This window comes from Brassica oleracea, chromosome C2 (assembly GCF_000695525.1).
Source record: "Brassica oleracea var. oleracea cultivar TO1000 chromosome C2, BOL, whole genome shotgun sequence".
Classification (NCBI taxonomy): Eukaryota; Viridiplantae; Streptophyta; class Magnoliopsida; order Brassicales; family Brassicaceae; genus Brassica; species Brassica oleracea.
Genome location: NC_027749.1, coordinates 38,186,055 through 38,186,709, shown reverse-complemented (window position 1 = coordinate 38,186,709; position 655 = coordinate 38,186,055).

Sequence of the window (655 nt, the reverse complement as noted above, 5' to 3'; positions counted from 1 at the left end):
TTTCTGAAGATGCCTTCAAGTTGAAGTTGTTCCCTTTCTCTTTGGGAGACAAGACACACCAGTGGGAGAAGACTCTTTCAAGTGACATTGTCACCACTTGGGAAGAGTGTAAGAGAGCTTTCCTAGACAAGTTCTTCTCTACTTCAAGGACAGCTAAGATCAGGAACGAAATCTCTGGGTTTCAACAGAAAGGTCTAGAGAGTTTCAGTGAAGCATGGGAGAGGTTCAAGGGCTATTGGTCTCAGTGCCCTCATCATGGTTTCAGCAAGGAGAGTTTGCTTAGCACCTTCTACAGAGGAGCTCTACCACTGTGCAGAAACAGGTTTGACACTGCCAGCAATGGTTTCTTCTTGGGGAGAACCGAGGAAGAGGCAGAGGAACTGGTAGAGAACATGGCTAAGAGTGACTCGGTCTACCGTGAGGAGCATGATAGGGTCAACAGAAGTGATGATCAATAGACAAAGAAAGAGATCAAGTCCTTGCAAGAGAAGATGGACTTGCTTCTTTCCAACCAAGCTAAGCAAGAGCAGATGAACTTTGTGGGTGATCCTATTCAAGAGGTTCCTCCCAAGATCAATGAGGTTGATGGTTTGGAAGGCTAAGAAGAGATGTGCTTCATCAACAACAATGGTTCTTGGTACAGGAAGGAGCCTAA